The sequence below is a fragment of the Pan paniscus genome, chromosome X (genome assembly GCF_029289425.2).
Source record: "Pan paniscus chromosome X, NHGRI_mPanPan1-v2.0_pri, whole genome shotgun sequence".
Classification (NCBI taxonomy): Eukaryota; Metazoa; Chordata; class Mammalia; order Primates; family Hominidae; genus Pan; species Pan paniscus.
This window is the reverse complement of record NC_073272.2, coordinates 128,747,098-128,769,783: the sequence shown is the minus strand read 5'-3', so window position 1 is coordinate 128,769,783 and position 22,686 is coordinate 128,747,098. Positions and strand designations below refer to the sequence as shown.

General features: G+C 39.2%; 1 long non-coding RNA gene across 3 annotated transcripts in view; it reads right to left on the bottom strand.

Moving 5' to 3' along the window:
- The window catches only part of LOC129395348 (uncharacterized), a 270,621-nt gene that overhangs the window by 36,602 nt on the left and 211,333 nt on the right, over positions 1–22,686 (bottom strand). For 2 of the 3 annotated variants that reach the window (XR_010111185.1, XR_010111186.1), the window contains exons 2-3: positions 16,720–16,753; positions 13,688–13,742 (exon numbers count right to left, since the gene is read on the bottom strand). This is a non-coding gene — a long non-coding RNA (uncharacterized LOC129395348). Of the gene's footprint in view, positions 1–13,687; positions 13,812–16,719; positions 17,870–22,686 lie in introns of those variants that run through there. The other variant, XR_010111187.1, reaches the window with a different exon arrangement.

Sequence of the window (22,686 nt, the reverse complement as noted above, 5' to 3'; positions counted from 1 at the left end):
TATGACTTGTTTACCAGGTCTAAGTTGCACAATCACAAGAGCCCAAGAATATCAAATAATCCACATCAAATTTTCAAACAGTAAGACATGATATGTTCTCAATTCCCAGGCCATGTTTATTATTAAATGATGTTCTAGCTCTTTGACAATACCTGCTATTAGAACCAGGGCTTGGGTGGTGGTGGAACAGGCCACAGTGGCATAGACAAGACCTGGGAATTCAGGAAGTTTTCCTTGGTCAGGAGAAGTCTGCGGCTGGGACAAGTATGATGTAGTTTGGATGTTTGTCCCCTCGAAATCTCATTTTGAAATGTAATTCCCAATGTTGGAGGTGGGGCCTGATGGGAGGTGATTGAATCATGGAGGCAGCTCCCTCATGAATAGCTTAGCACCATCCACTTGGTGATAAGTGAGTTCTTGCTCAATGAGTTTGCATGAGATCTGATTGTTTAAAAGAGTCTGAGACCTCCCCCCACATTTCCCCTGCTCTCACCATGTGACATATCTTGCCTGCTCCTGCTTTGCTTTCCTCCATGATTGTAAGCTTCCTGAGGCCTTCACCAGAAGCCAAGCAGATGTTGATGCCATGCTTGTACAGCGTACAGAAATGTGAGCCAATTAAACCTCTTTTGTTTATAAATTACCCAGTCTCAGGTATTCCTTTATAGTAAGGATTTAATTCCAAGGTTTAATGATTTGGTTATTACAGGGTTGAGTACATGGTGGTTTGACTCCAAAAGTAGGTTCAGAATCATATCAGACCTAAGAGGGATAAGAGCAGGTAAAATGTGAGAATAAGTTTCCACGGTGACAAACAACCGAGAACCTGGCTATTGGCCAAGCAGGAGTGAGGCAGTTGACCAATGGCCATCTAAGTAGCTGGCAATTGCTGGAGTTCAGATTAGCAGCTGGTGAATTATCAAGGAATGATGGCAGTGGGTATTAGGGATTTAGTTCCAGATTCAGATTAGGAAACAGATTTTTTTTTGTGTAGGAAATCTAGTCCCAATACTAGGATACCAGGCAAGAAATTAGACATTGGGGAGGAAAGACATGGAAGGGCTCCAGTTATGAAGGTACATATATTCTGTGTCAGTAGAAAAATATGACTCAGTGCTGCGTTGCTGAATTATTTTCTTCAAACGCTTCCTGATTGGTGGCCTCTTCCAGCCTATTATTCACAATATAGCCAGAGTGAGCTTTTCAACACTCTAAGCTGATCGCATTGTTTTAATTGCTCTTAGGATAAAGACCAGATGTGTTATCAATCTCTAGAAGGTTCTGCATGGTTTGGCTCTTGCCTGCATTTTTAGCCTCATCTCCCACCATTTCTCCTTTCACTCTTGGCACTCTAGCTGCACTGGTTTTCTATAAAATCCTCAGGTCTCTACTGTCTCTCAGAGCTGTTGCACATTGTAATTTCTTCTGCTCAGAGTGTATGTTACCCCTTTTTTCATCCATCCAGTCTCAATTTAAATGTCACAACATCAGGAAGGTCTTCTCTGATTTGTCTAAAGAAGTGACCCCTTATTCTTTATAATGGTTCTACTGACCACCATCATTTACACTTACAAGTCACACCCACTAACCTTGTCTACCAGGACCAGCGAGCTCACCACCTCCTGTGTACCACTTTCATCAGTGTTACCTCCCCAATATCCTCATCATTTCACCACAATTCCCCACTGTCATGCACATCACCACACCCTCTAGCTCCACCCATCACCACCAACCTCATCCACCCCTTCTATAACCCATGCTCCCCTTTGGCCCATCTCTCTACCAGTCCCGATTAGCCACACTCAAAAGCCCCACACATTACCATCAGCCACGCCATCCTTTCCTCATCAAGCAGTTCCAAACACTAGCAGCCCTACCCCACCACCTCTCCTGATGAGCACGGGCCCTCCTGCTTACAGTTCAGGCATCAGCCAGCTTCAGTGATGTCTTCTTTGACCATTCAGTCTGGATAAGCTTTCCTTGTTTTCACTTCTCATAGCCCCCTCCCTGCCCTTCTTCTTCATAGTTCTGATCACAATGCTAATCATACAGTACTTTAGGTAACTGTGCTTAGTGGTCATCACCCTCACAGGTTTATGTCTATTTATTCATTGCTATTTCCCTTGTACCTAGACACACAGTATATCTAAAAAAAATAATGCTGACTCTTGTTGTATCAAGTGTTATAGATTAAAAAGCCCAAGGCTCTAATCAGCTAAATAATGTACTCAGGGTTGCATGTCTAAGTGCCAGAGGTGGGATTCAAACCCAGGTCTGGCTGACTATAAATCCTGTGGGTTCTTAACCATTATATCAATGGTTTTTGCCAGTCCAGCAGCATCAGCTTCACTTGGGAACTCATTAGAAATGCAAATTCTCAGGTTCTGCCTCAGATTTACTGAATCAGAAACCCTGCAGGTGAGGCCCAGCACTTTGTGTTTTAACAGGTCCTCCAGGTGATTCTGAGGCCCAATCAAGTGTGAGAACCACTGCTCTACATGACATTTCCCATTATATGGTTTCCACTTGGTAAAAGATCCATGTTGTTCTCGGTCTATGCAAATAGCCCTAATGCTACCTAGCATGGGGCTCAGTATATGATAGGTTTTTAATAAGTATGTGTTGAATAAGTGAATTGAGCTCTTGGGTACACTAGGTTTTGAAAGACACGAGTAGGGTTTTTTTTTTTCATCAAAACCACAGAGGGACAGTGAAAATACCATTGAAAGCCTAATATAAGGGACATGACACTTGCCTGGAGAAAAGTTTTCAAAATGAAATTATTTATTACCTTCTCCTTTCCCACTCCTCCTTTCAGGTCAGTCTTTTCTGTGAAAAGATTGTCTCTGACCCCTATGGTTCATATTGATAGCCCTCTTATTTGGCTTCTTTGCAGCATTTAGTGTATCACTTAAGCTATCCTTGGATTATATATGATGATGCATTTTTTGAGTGTCTCAGATATATAAATCATAGTCTCCATAATGAAACTATATTCTCTTTAGCACATGGACTGTGTCTTTTCTTTTTCCTCTTCTAGTTTCTACCATGGCCTTAATATATAGTAAGATGTTGGGATAATGTTTTAATAAATTATCCTGTGTGTGTTTGTGTGTCTGTGTGTGTGCTTATACCTAGTCCTTTCCATATTCAGCAAACACATTCATCACCTAAGAGAAAGGCTGTTATAGTAGAAGAGCAGAAGACAAAAAAAAGTAAATTTGTAGCCTTTGAGTTTTAAAAGCCTATTTAGAATTTCAGGAACTAGAGCTTTTGAGCTTCAAAGGCCCGAGTCCTAAAGAACCCAGACAATGCACTTCATGACATACACACTAGATTTGAAAGGATACAGGATAAGTTAAAGCCTGTTTTCCTCTTCCCCAAACTAGATGAAGATCCTATCAGATATGAGAAAAGTGAGAATTAGAACAAAAGAGTGAGTCCTTAGTGAGTCCCTTAACAGAGGTGCTGTAACATGATGTTGTGGACCAAGACCCAAATTGAAGAAATATGAATAATACAACCCTCAATGGGGCATGGGAGTAGAGAAATCTGAGAGCAGATGAGACTGTTCCTTGCCTCTCCCCATATAGAGGTTTTTCAACAGTTTCCCTGAACCTAGCCTGACACCAGAGCAGTAGTGTTGACTGCATGTATTCTATGTCAGGAGACAGGGCTTGAGACCACCTCACAATTCCCTAGACTCTGGGGAGGTATTGGAAGAACTGAGTGTTTTCTAAATACCCACAAGGACATCTCGAGACCTGAGAGATCTTAATCTCAAGGCTAAGGAGGCACAGCAGTGATCTGAGTGCTTCTGTAACTGATGCCTGGGTGGAATTTGAATATCCCTAGAACACATGCAGAGAGATAACCAAGGCCACACATGACAATACACCTCTCAGTGGATTCCAGGGTGAACAACAGCAGGCAACTGAAGATCAAACACTTTCTGCTTGTCTTAGCCACAATCCCAGAGATTGTGGGGAGTGCTTGAATTGACTGGAGTTAAGGTTTATACTACTTGGAGGAATAGGTGCTCAAAATAGACCGAGATATTAGAAAAACATTCTTGTGCATCTGATTTTGTGAGTTGACATTTCTTTTTTTTTCTTCTCTTCTCTCTCTTTTTTTTTTTTTTTTTTTTGAGATGGAGTCTCACTCTGTCACCCAGGCTGGAGTGCAATGGCGCGATCTCGGCTCACTGCAACCTGTGCCTCCCAGTTTCAAGCGATTCTCCTGCCTCAGCCCTCTGAGTAGCTGGGATTACAGGCGTACGCCACCATGCCTGGCTAATTTTTATATTTCTAACAAAGACGGGGTTTCACTATGTTGGTCAGGCTGGTTTCAAACTCCTGATCTCGTGATCCACCTGCCTCAGCCTCCCAAAATGCTGGGATTACAGGCATGAGCCACTGCACCCGGCCCACATTTCTATCAATTCTATCAAGGCACACTATATTTGGTCAATTGGATTGAATTGATGAACAAGATCCTTTTTCCTGAGGACAACATTGAGGAGAAAAGTGAATCAGAAAACAAAAAGCTTATCAGGTGTGGTGGCTTACGCCTGTAATCCCACCACTTTGAGAGGCCAAGGCAAGAAGATCGCTTGAGCATAAGAGTTTGAGACCAGCCTTGGCAGCACAGTGAGACCTTGTCTCTACAAAAAATAAACAAAATTAGCTGGGTGTGGTGGCACACACTTGTAGTCCCAGCTACTTGGGAGTCTGAGGTGGGAGAGGATCTCCTGAGCCTGGAAGGTTGAGGAGCAATGAGCTGAGATCACACCACTACCACTACCACTGCACTCCAGCCTGGGCAACAGAGCAAGGCCCTGTCTCAAAAACAAAAATAGAAGCTCCTGCTGGGGAATTGGGTAAATTATTGAAGTGCTCCCTGAGCTGTCTTCGCCTCAATATGCTTTTAACCCAGCACTTCTCAACTTTTCTAGTCCTTGGTAGTGACAGTGGTGTTCCATATACTATGATATACCTAGTTAGGCAAAGTAGAGTCTAGCTATAGCTACTCAACTACTTACTAAGGCAGGAGAGTTTACTCAGGCATTTCAGAGTCTTCATACATATTCAGAGATTGAAACAAGAAGTTTAAAAATAACTCCCAGACTCCCAACTGTACATGTATTTACAAATGTATGACTTGATCATTGATTTTTAGCAGGTAAACAGAACCAGACAAGTTCATATTTTTAACTAGGTTATAGCCTGAGTATTGTATTCGGAAGGACCATGTTATTTATTAAACTGTGTGAGGCTGCCATGATTATGCTGTAGACAGGCAGAGGTCTCCAGAGTCAACTGGGGTTGTTGAATCACATTCAGCGAATGTCCTTGCATCTCAATTGAAGAAGCTTGCTATTGAGGGACTCCCCTGGAGTAATCAATTAAAAGCAGTAGCATTAAGCAGCTAATGGTGCTGAGAAATCAATACTGGTATGGGGAAGGAACAATTCCCTGCAATGATTTCTATGCAAATTCTGATTCTTATACCTAATGACATTAGGATTCACTAATGACACATAACTCAAGGAATTGCTTCTTTCCTAGTTAAGCATGAAGCACATTTTTACCCCTACAACCTTGGCGGCCACTTGGGCAGCTTACTTCTGTTGCTGGGAAGCAATAGATTAAGGTAAGGCAGCCAAACTTTCTATGGGTCCCTCTTGTGGGAGAGGAGGTCTGATAGAAATACTGACTTTCTGAAGATTGGAATGGGTTCCTGAAAGGGCGAGGAGCATTCATTCTTTCATTCAGTGAGCATTTGTCTGCCCTGGCCCTGTACTTTTAACTGCTCCATCCCCACTCATGACCAAGGTAGTCCTATCAAAGATACCTATAGCTCAGCCCAAACTGCTTTGAGACTCTCTCTACTTTCTCCCAGAGTAGATACCACTACTTTCTCCCAATATTAAATATTGTAGTGGGCATGCATTTTACCCCAAAATATAGAGTGAAATAAATATTTCTTTTATTCTCTAAATATCAATCTGCTCAGAGACCATACCCTCCCCCCAGATTTGATAGAACATTTAATCTCAGTCATTGTGGAGGCCTCCATGTCCATGTTAAGTACTAAGCATTTGGACCATCACAGGGAATCCTCAGGTCTTCAGTTTTTCACACTGGCCATCACTGACATACTCATTGTCCAAGCCTGTATGGTCTCTTCAAGGCTAGCAGCTCTGCTGCTTCTGGACCAAGCTGAGGCACAGGGGATTCTGTCCAGGCTGGGAGTCCTGAACTGGTTTGGGTCTAGTCTTTCTTGGATATCACATTGCCATTTTTCTCCGATGTCCTGTCACCTCCCTGGGCACTGTCAAAGAACAGGGTGTCTATATACTCTACTTGTAGAATCTGTAAAACTCCAGTAACCCTGTCTGTTTTGAGAATACTGTCTTGAAGCTCTATAGGTACTTCTATATCTCTGTTTTCCAAACCTCAGAGCCACTTCCATTGTAGAACAGTAATTTAGCTCTTTGTTTCCTCTTGCCTTGGCTTTAGAACTCTGCATCCTCTTAACTTTGATCTGGAGCAGTCGAATCTTTGGGTCATATTGCACCAGGTAGGCTGTGTGCATGTATGCAAGTGTATGTGTGTGTTATGGGGAGGGGTGCTCATTCTTTCTGAATTTTCCCTTTCTCATCCTCCCTTCTCCTCCACCCTCTACACCTAGCAAACTTATAACTATCCTTCAAGTCTCAGCTTATATGTAGTTCTTTCAGATTAGTTTTTGATGCTCCTCTACTCTAAATAGTCCCTTTTATACACATGTATAGCACCCTGTAGCTATTCTATGTAGCACTTGCCATAATGGTAATGAGTTATCAGGGTGATTGTTAAGGTTTGTTTTTTTCCCATGGGTTTGTAAGCTCCATGAGAAAAGGGACTGTTCTTTTTTGTTCATTGTTGTGTCCCTATCCCCTCATAAAATATCTGACATTTAGATGTTGTAAACAAATGTTGAATAAATGAAGTGATATCTTTCCATATTTTAGAAGTAACAACAGAGAAATGATTTTCTAATTTTTCATTCTTTAAATTTATATGGTGTTGATAGCTTGTACAATGAAAATAGTACATGCACTATCATAGCAAAAGAGTTGGCATAAAGTTGTTTGTACTGTCTTCCTCTTATCTTTTTAACACATAAAATCTGTAGTGATGCCTCCTTTTTCATTCCTGATATTTCATTCCTCATGTTGGTAATTTGAGCCCTCTCTCTTGGTCTTTATTGAAATACAGTAATTATATTCATCTAAAACATCATTAAGATAATGAAAAGGCAAATTAGAGTGGGAGAAAATATTTATAATATACATAACTTGCAAAGGACTTGTGTCCAGAATATATAAATAACTCCCACGGATAAATAAAAAATGACAGATAACCTAATTAAAAATTAAGGACTTGATCAGGTATTTCATCAAATAGTATACTGACATGTTTAGCAAGCATCATTAGTCATTGGGGAAATGCAAATTAAAACCACAATGAGTGACCACTACATGTTTATCAGAATAGTTATCATTAAAAAGACAAACAACAGCAAGTATTGCCAAGGAGTGGAGTGAGTGGAACTCTCATATGCTGTTGACTGCAGTGTAAACTGGTACAACTACTTTGGAAAACTGGCAGTATCAATTAAAGTTGAACATGTGTGTACCCAATGACCTAATAAATCCATTACTATGCATATACCCAACAGAAATGCACACATTTGCACCAAAAGACATGTGCAAAATGTTCACAGCAGCATTATTTGTAATGGCACCAAACTAAAAATAATCTAAATGTTAATCAACATTAGAATGGATAAATTGTGGCATATTCATACAACGGAATATCACACAGCAATTAATAAGAAAAAAATACTACAACACCAAGCACAGTGGATAAATCTCACACATGTAAGATTGAATAAGAAGCCAGAGATAAAAGAGAATACATTTATATCAAGTTCAAGCACAGGCAAAATTAATCTATGGTGATAGAAATTAGAATAATGATAGAAGACCAAGAGAAACATGAGAGAGACTTTTGGGATGCTGATAATGCTCTGAGTCTTGATCTAGGTGATGGTTACATGAGTGTGCTTACTTTATAAAAATTAATCTGTATAATTAAGATTTACATTTTTTGTATGTTATATTTCAATAAAAGTTTATAACAATAGATAGAATAAATGCATTAAAAGAGAGAGTGACACTGGATGAATTTTAATGTTCCTTCTAGTTCTAACATGCTGTGAATTTATGTTTGAAAATTTTTTGAAAATAATAAAATCCTTGACAAGTATAAGGTCTTTTATGATTATCAGTGGTAGTTGACCCGGAATTCCTCATGATTTCCTGATCAAGTCATGAAAAGTAATTTGCTTAAAGTTTTATATCTTTGTTTCCCATATGAAAATGTAAGTTACCTCCCTTTCTGGATCTTCTTCATTTCCTAGTTTCTTTGGAATTTTTTGGTGAAGACATTGAATGAACCACCAGAGGCAAATACCATGGAGAGTAATCCTGATTACTCGTATAGTTTGAGTTGGCAAGAATGATGGCAAAGCCCCTGAATGCAAAATGCAAGGTTTAAGGAGAATGCTTCAGGATTCCTTTAAGTCATCTGCAGCTTTGGGTTCCCCAGACTATGTTTTCTACTTCAATGCGTAATGCAGCAGTGGAAATAATAATGATTTTCCCAAACACTTGACCTCCGTTAGGAGTCAATTTTAATGTTAGGAGAAAGTGGTGCAATAAAAGACAAATAAAATACATTTAGCATTCATTTCCAAATGTAGTCATTCAAATAGCATCACCTTTATCATTGTCATCACTTTCTTTTTTCCTTAGCCTTACCAGTAAATCTCCATTAATGAATCTACACAGTTGAAAAAGTGGTAGACTTATTCTGAAAGATGAGGCTTTGGCTTTACTGAAGCCATTGAGCTTGCTTAGAACACACTATTCATTTTTTTCTTGGAAGCTTTTCTCTCTTTCAGATATTCATTAAGAACTCAAATTTCCTGGTATCTAAATCAAAGTATCCTTTAAAGGTATATTGCCTTCCTAATTCTTAGCCTGGGAAAAAATATCAGAAAATTCTTTAAACTCATTTAGTGAAGTATTTTAAATGCTCACCTTGCACTTTTGAGTGAAGTGTAATTTACATTTCATAAAAGTAGAAGCCGAGTAGCAAGCTGTACGTAATTATCATATAATTAAATGTCTACTATGAAGGGAATGAAAACGTGGGCTCCTTTGTGCCTTTCGTGACTGGGTTATGCAATAGCAAATTAAATTACAGCTCTTTATCTCAGGAAGTCTCCATGGGACCTACTGAGGGTTTTTAAAATATACCCCTGAGTTGCCAATATAGTTTCAGCTGAAACCTGAAGCAATCACTTCACCGTCCAAGCAGACCACATGGAAATGGAATCTGTAGCTTTGGTTTTAGAATGGAAACCAAAGTGTCTACTCCTCTCAGTAACTTAGAAAACCCCTGTTTCCCTAGGTTAATATTTGTAAACAGGAAACACTAACATGATAATTGGTAATTAATTATTACTGTGGATGAGCTTTATTTATTTAAATTCACAAAGCAGTTGGCTTTAGGGATAATAATCAAATACTAAATGCATTTTAATTGGTTGAAATACTCCTAATCTGATCTTATCTAATAGTCACTTAAAATATGCATTGTGTACTTGCTAAGTTCCAGATGCTACGGGGCATCAAAGGGTCAAAAACGACATGTTCTCTGCTCTGAAGGTGATTACAGTCAGGAAGGGGATAGAAGCTATGCATACAAAAAATACAATATAAGGCAAAATTAGATAGTTATCAGAGAATCCAAGGTGGAGGAGCTCAGAGGAAGGAGCAATCATTTCTATTTTTGGCTAAGTAGAGCAGGTAAGATTTCAAGAAAATAGTATTTAATTTGGTGGATAAGGGATAGATTTATTATAGGAGGAGGTATTGAGGAGCCCATGATCAATTATATAGGTGGGAAACCAGCACAGGGTCTTCAGGGAATGAAGTAGTTTGTTCCCTTATTCAACAGTCACTGTGGCAATTTATTTAAATTTGTGAATACAATTGTTAAGGTTTACAGACTTCCTTTTCAGTCAAAAGCTATAATATGATATTCTTGATATTGTTTGGAGCATTAGATTCATGTAGGGGTCTAGTGAGAGATATGGATGATGTATTATTTAATTCCTGCATTGCCATGAAAATACCTGAGATGGGGTAATTTATAAAGAAAAGAGGTTTAATTGGCTCACATTCTGCAGGCTGTGCAGGAAGCATGGCAGCATTTGCTTGACTTCTGGGGAAAGATCAGGAAACTTACAATAATGGCAGAAGGTGAAGGGGGAAGCAGGCACTTCTTACGTGGCAAGAGCAAGAGGAAGAGAGCAAGAAGGGGGAGATATCACACATTTTTAAACAACCAGATCTCATGAGAACTCTATCATGAGAACAGCACTAGGGAGATAGTGTGAAACGGGTAGAAACTGCCCCCATGATTCCATCACCCCTCACTAGACCCCACCTCCAGCATTGGGGATCACATTTCGACATATGTTTTGGATAAGGACACAGATCCACACCATTTCAGATGACAGTGGAAGTTGCAGCTGGATTGCAAAGACGATTGGTCACCACTCCAATGAAGACAGACTTTACTCAGAGAATCATTCATTTAAAAAATTATTGATGGACTATTGTGTACCCAGCATGTAGAATACAGTTGTGAATATCTTTCCTGCCCATAGGGAAATGGGTTTAGTGCAGGAGCTGGTTGAGAGGTGTGAGGGCCCCTCTCTTACAGGATGTGAGGTGTCAGGAAAAGCACGCCTTCTAGAGATGGAAATGTCTGAGTTGAAATATAAAGGACAGCATAGGCTTTTCTGGAATGAAGATGGTAGGAAGGTGTTTCAAGCAGAGGGAACCTGTCAAATCACTGAGGTGTAGAGAATCAGAGAGTTCCTGGTCTTGCTGGGCTTGAACCTAGGGTGTGAACTGAGTTGTAGAGAGTCAATGCTAAAGGGGTCAAAAAGGGATCTGATAGTGAAATACCCTATAGAGGCTATTGCAATGATTCAGTTGGAAATGACAAGACTTTGAGTTAAAAATATAGTAACAGGGAAGAAGAAGGAGGCATACATTTGAGAGATATTTAGGGGGTAGAATTTACATGATTTGCTAATCAATTGCATGTAAGTGATGAGGTGGGTAATGGAGAGTGAGTGTGAATCTCAGGATTGAACTTTGGTGTCAGGAAGTGCCATTCATTGAGAGGGGAAACACAGGAGGATAAGACTTGATGGGGAAGTCCTGAGCTCAGTTTTACCTATGTTGAGTGTGAGGTGCCTGTCAGATACCCAAATGAAGATTGGATATATTATTTGGGGTGCAGGAATGTAGTTTGTGCTACTGATATAGTCTTGAAAGTCATCAGCATTAGGAGTTAAAAATCTGAATGTCTACAGTATCCAGATAGGTGACATAAGTGAATAATTCTGTTTGGGGCTGATATGGGCCTAAGACAAAAAGAAGAGATGAGCACAAGCCCTCCCCAAAGACATTCAAGTTAGAAATAAATGTTGGAGGTTGCACCGGGGAAAATAAAAAAAATCTGGTAAGCCAGCCAAACAAAACCCAGCTGCAGGCTGTATGAATCTTCAAGCAGCCAGTTTTCCATACTTGAGACATACGTATGCATATAGAGTAGATGTAGCTTTTATGCAGGGGGAATATATAGAGTACAGAAAAAGGACAAGGACAAAGGTCCAGAGGAGTAACACAAAAAACAAGCAGATACTCCACTGCAGGTTGGGGAGGGAGAAGAATGAGAGAAGGGAGAGAGAGAAGAAAAAGGAGAGGGAGATGGAAAGAAAACCAGAGTATGGTGTCCAGGAAGCAAGAGGAGAAGAAAATTTTCAGGCAGGGAATGGTTAACTGTGTTGAATGCTACAGACTTAGATCAAGATTGTGAACTTTCTATAGGAATTTGTACCATGGAGAGATTGCTAGCTTGAAATGAAGCCATTTCAGTGGTGTAGTGGGGGCTAAAGCCAAACTATAGTGGGCTGAGGATTTAATGGAGAAGAAGAAGTGGAGACTGAGTATAGACAAGTCTTTCAAGAAATTTGGTTGTGAATGTGAGGTGAGCAGTTGGGTGGCAGCTGGCTATTTATCTGTACATATACACTGGGAGAGACATGAGCATACTGGTATGCTAAAGAGAGAGGATGAAGTTGAAGATGTAAGAATGAGAAGGATCTGTTGAAGAGCTGAGGTCCCTGGAAAGGTGGAAATAGAAGAGATCCAGAGAATAGGTGGAAGGATTAGCCTTGAGATAGAAGAAATGGCACCTTTTCTATGGAAATTGAAGATAATTTCATTTAACAAAGATTTATGGAGCCTCTGTACCCTGCCAGATACTGTTCTAGGTACTGAAGATGTAGCAGTTTGAAAAACCAGGACAAAAATCCCTGCCTGGATGGAACTTACATTCCAGAAAGAATGAAGTATGTACAAGAGCAAATACATAAAAGCAGGGATGAAACATTGGAAATGTAGTTGAAACATTCTTATTTGATGACCTCAATTTTCTCTGTGACTGAAGGAAGAGATCTTATGTTACTGGACATAGAAAATATTGGATTGGGGTTTGTGTGAAAGAAGGGCCTAGCAACAGAAAAAGAAACTTCTGAGCAGCAACTAGACTCCTACTTGTCTTGCAGCAGAGGAATGATGCACAAACTTTTTCTGTAAAGGACCAGATAGAATAATATTTTCTATATCTATAAAAGTCTTGCTGGGATTTTGATAGAAATTACATTAAATCTGTTTATCAGCTTGGGGAGAATTTGCATCCTTACTGTGCTGAATTCCCAATCCAGAACATGTTATGTATCTCTATTTATTTAGATTATTTTTTATTTCTTTTCATTAGCATTGTGTAGTTTTCAGTGTATAAGTTCCACATGAGTTTTATTAGATTCACACTTAAGTATTGGATTTTAAAAGGAATTTAAATGGTACTATATTTTGAACTTCAGTGTCCACATTTCATTACTATTATATAGAAATACAATTAATTTTTGTATCATTATCTTCTGTCCTCCAACCTTGCTGAATTCATTTACTAGTTTTGGAGGTTTTTGTAGATTTCTTTGGATGTTCTCTATAGGCATCTTCAAATTTGGGTAGTTTTATTTATTCTCCATCTGCATGCCTTTTATGTTCTTTACTTTCTTTATCGGACTGGCTAGATCTTCTAACATTATGTTGAGTTAAGAGTGGTGAAATGGACATCCTTGCCTTGTTCTTGATCTTAAGGGGAAACTATCCAGTCTTTCATCATGAAGTATGATGTTAACTTTAGGATTTATGTAGATGTTCTATATCAAGTTGAGAAAGTTCCTCTCTATATTTTTCTGAGAATTTTTGTAGTGAATTGGTATTAATTTTTTCAAACACTTTTTCCTGCATTGATCAATATGTTCATACAAGGTTTCTTCTTTAATCTTTTAATATGGTAAATTACATTGATTGATTTTTGTAATATTGTACCAGCTTTGCTTCTGTCTTTATCCATTGTTTGTTGCTATAATAGAATACTATAGACTAGGTAATTTACAAAGAAAAGAGATCTATTTCACTCACGGTTCTGGAGGCTGGCAAGTCCAAGAGCATGGTGTTGGCATCTGGTGAGGGTCATCTCATGGTGGAAGATATCACATGATGAGGAAGCACACAGGAAAGACAGAGAGAAAAGATGGGGGATAAACTAATTTTTTTAACCAGGAGCCTGTTCCTATGATAACTAAACCACTCCTGTGATAACAGCATTAATCCATTACCTTTTAAAGACCCCATCTCTTAATGTTGTTACAGTGGCAATTAAGTTTCCAGTACATGAACTTATGGGGGACACAATGAAACCATAGTATTCTCTCCTGGCCCTCCAAATTCATATTCTTCTCACAGGTAAAATACATTCACTTTATCCCAATAGTCCCAAAAGTCTTAACTTTTTCAGCATCAACTCAAATGTCCTGATATATAATAATGTTTTGTTATCCTAAATGTCTCAAAATAGAGTCACTTACAAACAGTGACTCAGCCCACAGTGAAGTTGCTGACACATCAAAGTGATAAACATATATATAATGGACTGAGGTGATAACACCTACTGTGGCCAGGCACACTCCAGACCTGACAGGAAAGTGAGGCTGAGATAGTGACCATGGATACTCCTGTGGAGGGCCATAAAAAAAAAAGAAACTGACCATGACTAAGATGCCTAAAGAAACTCTGCCAATGAGAACTCCAAGGCCTCTTGGTAATGGCTGCTGGAAACTGCCTTAGAAGAGCAGTGACTTCCCTCACTGGTCAGCATTTTGAAGGAAATCAAGAGCTGCCCAGTTTGTCTGTCAGTGTGCTGGTCTCCTGAATTACTCGCCATGGTTTGTTCTCCTTCTTTCTTATTACTGCCTTTATGTGTTAAATATATTTGCATGATTATTGGTGTGTGAAAGCCTCACAATAAACCTTAAATTTGAAAGCATTTAATTGGCCACTGAGCCACTTTGAAACCTTTCCCCATTCTTGGATTTAGCACAACTAGGCTGATTCAAACCTGACACAAAAAATCAAAAGTCCAAAGTCTTATCTGAATCAGATATGGGTGAGAATCAAGGCATGATTCAAACCTGACACAAAAAATCAAAAGTCCAAAGTCTTATCTGAATCAGATATGGGTGAGACTCAAGGCATGATTCATTCTGAGGCAAATTCCTTCCAGCTATGAACCTGTGAAATCAAAACAAGTTATCTACTTCCAGAATACAATGTGGGACAGGTATAGGATAGACATTTTGATTCCAAAAGGGAGAAATAGGCAAAAAGAAAGAAGTAACAAGCCCTAAGTAAGTCCAAAACCCAACAGGGAAACATTAAGTCTTAAACCTGCTTTGACTCCATGTATCACTTCCTGGATGCACTGAGGTGGGAGTTGGGCCCCGAAGGCCTCAGGCAATACAGCCCCTGTGGCTTTTCAGGGCTCAGTCTATCCAGCAGCTCTCATTGGTAGAAGTTTCATGTCTGCAGTTCTCCCAGGCTGGCATTGCATGTTTGGACCTCTATAGTGCTGAAGTCTTAAGGGCAGCCCTACCCCTGCAACTCCACTAAGCATTGCCTTAGTGGGGAAGTTCTCTATGGTGGCTCTACCTTTGTAGTAGGTTTCTCCCTGGACTTTCAGGCATTTTGTGGCATCCTTTGAAATCTAGGTGGAGGAAGCCATTCCTCCACAGCTCTTGCATTCTGTGTATCTGTAGAATTAACACCATGTAGATGCTGCCAAGGCTTATGACTTAGACTTTTTGGAGCAGCAAGTCAAGCCATACCTGGACCCACTGAGCCATGAGTGCAGCAGCTGAAGAGTGCTGCACCAGAATGCAGGGAGCAGAGTCCTGAGGAGGCTCTGGGCAGTGAGCCCATGGAAGACACCCAGGACCTGTCCCCTGAAATCATTCTGTCCTCCTATAGCTCTGGGCCTGTGATTGGAGGGGCAGCCTCAAAAATCTTTAAAATTCTTTCAGGGTCTTTTTCTCCCATTGTTTTCATGAATAGCACCTGGCTCTGTTCTATCAATACTAATCTCTTTAGCAAATGATTGCTTGGTCACAATCTTAGTATTATATTCTTAGCACTATTTTTTTTAGACAGGGTCTTGCTCTGTCACCCAGGCTGAAGTGCAGTGGTGCAATCTTGGCTCACTGCAACCTCTGCCTCTTAGGCTCAAGCAATCCTCCCACCTCAGCCTCCCGAGTAGCTGGGACCACAGGTGCATGCCACCATGCCTGGTGAATTTTTTGTAGAGACAGGGTTTTGCTGTGTTGCCCATGCTGGTCTCATACTCCCAAGCTCAAGAAATCCACCTGCATTAGCCTCCCAAAGTGCTGGGATAACAGGCGTGGGCCACTGCACCCGGCCTATTCTTCATATTCCAGAGTATGCTTTTTCAGTCTTTACATGGCCAGCCTGTGAATTTTCCTTATCTTTCTGTTTGGCTTATCTTTTTAAGTATAAATTTCATCTTTAAGTCATTCTTTGGCTTTCGCATCTCGCTGTGTGTGGCTAAAAGTAGCCATGCAGCAGCCTGAATACATTGCTGCTTAGATATTTCTTCCATTAGATATCCTAGTTCATTGCTCTTAAGTTCTGCATTTCATGAAGTCCTAGGACACAGACACAATTCAGCCAAGGTCTTTGCTACTTTATAACAAGGAAGGTTTTTTCTTCAATTTCCAATATTTTGTTTCTCAAATCATTCTGTGACCCCATCAGAATGGCCTTTGCTGTCCATATTTCTATCAGCATTCTGGTCATGACCACTTCAGTAATCTCTAAGAAGATTTAGACTTCCTCTGTAGCTCTCCCCTTAGGAGCCCTCAAGAGAAACTTAATGCTCTGTTCATGCCAATTTAGACTTTTTCTAGCCTGCTGCTCCAAATTCTTCCAGGCTCTAACAATTATTCAGTTCCAAAGCTGCTTCCACATTTTCAGGCATTTTTAATAGCAATAGCTCCATTTCTTGGTACCAGATTTCTGTCTTAATTTATTTTCTGCTGCTATAACAGAATACTTTAGACTGAGTAATTTATAAAAAAGAAAAAGAAATTTATTTGGCTTACAATTCTGGAGGCTGAGAAGAACATGGTGTGCCATCTGGTGAGGGTCAGTCCATGGTAGAAGAGTGGAAGGCAGAATTGAGCATGCAAGACAGAGAGAAAATAGGAGCTAAATTTATCCATTTATTATGAGCCTACTCCTGTATAACTATCTCGTTGTCATAATGACAATCCATTCATGAGAGTGAAGCCCTCATGACTTACTCACCTCTTTTATACCTCACCTCCCAATACCATCACAGTGGCAATTAAATTTCAACATGAGTTTTGATGGGGACATTCAAACCACATCAGCATCCATGGCTTAAACCCTACTTGAGCATGTTGTTTAATTACTTTTATGTGTTGCTGAATTGTTTTTTTCTAGTACTTTGTTAGGGATTTTTGCATCTATATTCATGAGGGATATTGTTTGGTACATTTCTGTACTGTCTTTGTCTGATTTTCTTATCAGGATAATATTAGCTTTATAAAAGGAATTGAGAAGTGTTCCCTCCTATTGTCTGGAAGATATTGTGTGGACTTAGTGTTAATTCTTCTTTAAATATTTCGTTTAATTCTCCGGTGAAACAATCTGGACCTGAAGATTTCTTTTTGTGAAGTTTTAAAATTATGAATTTAATTTTGTTATAATGCCATTGAAATGATATATTTTATATTGGGTGAGGTTGTGGTAGTATTTTTTTTGAGAAATTGGTTCATATCATGTATGTTGTCAAATTTATGTATGTAGAGATGTTTGTACTGTTGCCTTTTTACCCTTTTGATGTCTGCGGGGTCCATAGTGATATCTCGTTTTATCCCTGATATTGATAATTCATCTTTTTTTTTTGAGACAAGGTCTCACTTCAACGCCCAGGCTGGGTGATGCAACCGTGGCTCACTGCAGTCTCAACTTCCCAGGTTGAAGCAATCCTCCCACATCAGCCTCCCATGTTGCTGGGGGGTACAGGTGTGTGCCACCATGCCTGGTTAATTATTTTTTGTACTTACTGTGGAGACAGGGTTTTGCCATGTTGTTCAAGTGGCTGTCGAACTCCTGGGCTCAAGTGATCCACCTGCCCAGGCCTCCCAAAATGCTCAGATTACAGGCGTGAGCCACTGTGCCTGTTAGATAATTTGTGTCTTCTCTTTTTACCTTGTCAGAGGTAAACAATAGAGGTGTGTCAACTCTATTGATCTTTTAAAAGAACTAGCTCTTTGTTTCAATGACTTTATTGTTTCTCTGTTTTCAACTTCATTGACTTCTCTTTTTAAAATTTTAAAAAATTTTGTGGGTATGTTTATGTAGTAGGTGTATATTTATGGGTTACATGAGATATTTGATATAGGCATGCAATGTGTAATAATTACAACAGAATAAATGGGGTATTCATCCCCTCAAGCACTTATCATTTTTGTTGCAAACAATTTAATTATACTTTTAGTTATTTAAAATATGCAGTTAAGTTACTTTGACTATAGTCACCCTGCTCTGCTAGCAAATACTAGGTCTTATTCATTCTGTTTTTTTGTACCACTAACCATCCCCAAGCATCCCCACTTCTGCCCCACATCCTCATTACCCTTCCTAGCCTTTGGTAAGCATCCTTTTACTCTCTATATTGATGACTTCAATTGTTTTAATTTTCATTCCCACAAATAAGTGAGAACATGTGATATTTGTCTTTCTGTGCCTGGCTTATTTCACTTAACATAATACCTCTAGTTCCATCCATGTTGTTGAAAATGACAGGATCTAATTCTTTTTTATGGCTGAATAGTACTCCATTGTGTATATGTACCTATGTACCATATTTTCTTTAGTTCTCTGTTGATGGACACTTAAGTTGCTTCGAAATCTTGGCTATTGAGAATAGTGCTGGAATAAACATGGGAGTGCAGATATCTCTTCGATATATTAATTTCCTTTCTTTTGGGTATATACCCAGCAGTCGGATTGATGGCTCATATGGTAGCTCTATTTTTAGTTTTTTGAGGAATCTCTATACTGTTCTCCATGGTGGTTGTACTAATTTATATTCCCACTAACAGTGTATGAGTGTTCCCTTTTCTCCACATCCTCACCAGCATTTGTTATTGCCTGTCTTTTGGATAAAAGCCATTTTAATGTGGGTGAGATGGTATCTCCTTGTAGTTTTGATTTGCATTTCTCTGAGGATCGATGATGTTGAACACCTTTTCATATGCCTATTTGCCATGTTTATGCCTTTTTGAGAAATGTCTATTCAGATATTTTGCCCATTTTAAAATCAGATTAGATTTTTTCCTATAGAGCAGTTTAAGCTCCTTTTATATATTCTGGTTATTAATCCCTTATCAGATGTGAAGTTTGTGAATATTTTCTCCCATTGTGTGGATTATCTCTTCACTTTGTTGATTGTTTCCTTTGCTGTGCAGAAGCTTTTGAACGTGATGTGATCTTTCTCTTGTCTGATTACTCTGGCTAGGACTTCCAGTACTATGTTGAATAACAGTGGTGACAATGGACATCCTTGTCATGTTCTAGATCTTAGAGGAAAGGATTTCAGGTTTCTCCCATTCAATATGATACTAGCTGTGGGTCTGTCAGATATGGCTTTTATCATGTTGAGGTATGTTTCTTCTATATCCAGTTTCTTGATAGTTTTTATCATGAAGGGGTGTTGAATTTTACCAAATGCTTTTTCAGCATCAATTGAAATGATAGTGTGATTTTTGTCTTTCATTCTTTGATATGATGTATCACATGTGCAAATCAATCTCTCATGTGCAAATCATATGATTTGTCAGACGGGTAGATTGCAAAAATTTTCTCCCATTCTGTAGGTTTTCTGTTCACTCTGATGGTAGTTTCTTTTGCTGTGCAGAAGCTCTTTAGTTTAATCAAATCATATGATTGATTTGCATATGTTGAACCATCCTCACATCCCAAGGATAAATCCCACTTGGTCATGATGAATGATCTCTTTGATATTTTGTTGAAGTCAGTTTGCTAATATTTTGTTGAGGATTTTTGCATCAATAGTCACCAGGGATATTGACCTGTAGTTTTCTTTCTTTCTTTCTTTCTTTTCTTTCTTTCTTTCTTTCTTTCTTTCTTTCTTTCTTTCTTTCTTTCTTTCTTTCTTTCTTTCTTCCTTCCTTCCTTCCTTCCTTCCTTTCTTCCTTTCTTTCTCTCCCTCTTTCTTTCTTTCTCTCTTTCTTTCTTTCTTTTTAAATGTGTCTTTGTCTGTTTTTGGTATCAGGATAATACTGGCTTCATAGGACGAATTTGAAAGTATTCACTCCTCCTCTATTTTTTTTATTATACTTTAAGTTCTAGGGTACATGTGCACAACGTGAAGGTTTGTTACATATGTATACATGTGCCATGTTGGTGTGCTGCACCCGTTAACTCGTCATTTACATTAGGTATATCTCCTAATGCTATCCCTCCCCGCTCCCCCCACCACAGGACAGGCCCCAGTATGTGATGTTCCCCACCCTATGTCCAAGTGTTCTCATTGTTCAATCTCCACCTATGAGTGAGAACATGCAGTGTTTGGTTTTCTGTCCTTGCGATAGTTTGCTCAGAATGGTTTCCAGCTTCATTCATGTCCCTACAAAGGACATGAACTCATCCTTTTTTATGTCTGCATAGTATTCCATGGTGTATATGTGCCACATTTTCCTAATCCAGTCTATCATTGTTGGACATTTGGGGTGGTTCCAAGTCTTTGCTATTGTGAATAGTGCCATAATAAACATATGTGTGCATGTGTCTTTGTAGCCACATGATTTATAATCCTTTGGGTATATGCCCAGTAATGGGATGGCTGGGTCAAATGGTATTTCTAGTTCCAGATCCCTGAGGAATCGCCACACTGTCTTCCACAATGGTTGAACTAGTTTACAGTCCCACCAACAGTGTAAAAGCATTCCTATTTCTCCACATCCTCTCCAGCACCTGTTGTTTCCTGACTTTTTAATGATTGCCATTCTAACTGGTGTGAGATGGTATCTCATTATGGCTTTGATTTGCATTTCTCTGATGGCCAGCGATGATGAGCATTTTTTCATGTGTCTGTTCACTGCATAAATGTCTTCTTTTGAGTAGTGTCTGTTCATATCCTTTGCCCACTTTTTGATGGGGTTGTTTGATTTTTTCTTGCAAATTTCTTTAAGTTCTTTGTAGATTCTGGATATTAGCCCTTTGTCAGATGGGTAGATTGCAAAAATTTTCTCCCATTCTGTAGGTTACCTGTTCACTCTGATGGTAGTTTCTTGTGATGTGCAGAAGCTCTTTACTTTAATTAGATCCCATTTGTCAATTTTGGCTTTTGTTGCCATTGCTGTTGGTGTTTTGGACATGAAGTCCTTGCCCATGCCTATGTCCTGAATGGTATTGCCTAGGTTTTCTTCTAGGGTTTTTATGGTTTTTAGGTCTAACATGTAAGTCTTTAATCCATCTTGAATTAATTTTTGTATAAGGTGTAAGGAAGGGATCTAGTTTCAGTTTTCTACATATGGCTAGTCAGTTTTCCCAGCACCATTTATTAAATAGGGAATCATTTCCCCATTTCTTGTTTTTGTCAGGTTTGTCAAAGATCAGATGGTTGTAGATATGTGGTATTATTTCCGGGGGCTGTATTCGGTTCCATTGGTCTATATCTCTGTTTTGGTACCTGTACCATGCTGTTTTGGTTACTGTAGCCTTGTAGTATAGTTTGAAGTCAGGTAGTGTGATGCCTCCAGCTTTGTTCTTTTTGCTTAGGATTGTCTTGGAAATGTGGGCTCTTTTTTGGTTCCATATGAACTTTAAAGTAGTTTTTTCCAGTTCTGTGAAGAAAGTCATTGGTAGCTTGATGGGGATGGCATTGAATCTATAAATTACCTTGGGCAGTATCGCCATTTTCACAATATTGATTCTTCCTATCCATGAGCATGGAATGTTCTTCCATTTGTTTGTGTCCTCTTTTATTTCATTGAGCAGTGGTTTGTAGTTCTCCTTGAAGAGGTCTTTGACATCCCTTGTAAGTTGGATTCCTAGGTATTTTATTCTCTTTGAAACAATTGTGAATGGGAGTTCACTCATGATTTGGCTCTCTGTTTGTCTGTTATTGGTGTATAGGAATGCTTGTGATTTTTGCACATTGATTTTGTATCCTGAGACTTTGCTGAAGTTGCTTATAAGCTTAAGGAGATTTTGGGCTGAGACGATGGGGTTTTCTAAATATACAATCATGTCATCTGCAAACAGGGACAATTTGACTTCCTCTTTTCCTAATTGAATACCCTTTATTTCTTTCTCTTGCCTGATTGCCCTGGCCAGAACTTCCAACACTATGTTGAATAGGAATGATGAGAGAGGGCATCCCTGTCTTATGCCAGTTTTCAAAGGGAATGCTTCCAATTTTTGCCCATTCAGTATGATATTGGCTGTGGGTTTGTCATAAATAGCTCTTATTTTCAGATACGTCCCATCAATACCTAATTTATTGAGAGTTTTTAGCATGAAGCCCTGTTGAATTTTGTTGAAGGCCTTTTCTGCATCTATTGAGATAATCATGTGGTTTTTGTATTTGGTTATGTTTATATGCTGGATTACGTTTATTGGTTTGTGTATGTTGAACCAGCTTTGCATCCCAGGGATGAAGCCCACTTGATCATGGTGGATAAGCTTTTTGATGTGCTGCTGGATTCAGTTTTCCAGTATTTTATTGAGGATTTTTTCATCGATGTTCATCAAGGATATTGGTCTAAAATTCTCTTTGTTTGTTGTGTCTCTGCCAAGCTTTGGTATCAGGATGATGCTGGCCTCATAAAATGAATTAAGGAGGATTCCTTCTTTTTCTATTGACTGGAATAGTTTCAGAAGGAATGGTACCAGCTCCTCCTTGTACCTCTGGTAGAATTCAGCTGTGAATCCATCTGGTCCTGGACTTTTTTTGGTAGGTAGGCTATTAATTATTGCCTCAATTTCAGACGCTGTTATTGGTCTACTTAGGG